Below are 461 nucleotides of genomic sequence, written 5' to 3'. Positions count from 1 at the left end.
TTACCTCCGGGAGTGGTTGGTGTTATTGGTCCGCACAAGTCTGTATGAACCAGATCAAGGCCATGTTCTGCACGGTATCCGGCGACCTGAGGGAATGGCGCCCGGTGTTGCTTTCCCAGTGCACAACCATCACAATACTCTTCTACACGGTCAATGATAGGCATCCCACGTACCATCTGCTTAGATGACATAGATCGCAATGCTATAAAGTGGAGATGGCCCATCCTTGCATGCCACCGCCAGGTCTCATCTTCAGACTTTGTGAGCAGACAAGTAGGAGAATCAATTGAGAGCACACCTGTATAGAGTCTGCTCGACGTGCGCTTTACGCAGGCTAGCACAGGCCGGCTTGGATCATGTATTGTCATAGTGCCTGCCTCAATCCCAATCTTGCAGCCTCCCTCATCGAGTTGGCCAACAGAGATGATGTTGCTACGAAGGCTAGGGATGAAGTAGACCTC

Source organism: Triticum aestivum, chromosome 2B, assembly GCF_018294505.1.
Source record: "Triticum aestivum cultivar Chinese Spring chromosome 2B, IWGSC CS RefSeq v2.1, whole genome shotgun sequence".
NCBI classification, from domain to species: Eukaryota; Viridiplantae; Streptophyta; class Magnoliopsida; order Poales; family Poaceae; genus Triticum; species Triticum aestivum.
Note: the sequence above shows the minus strand (reverse complement) of the source record.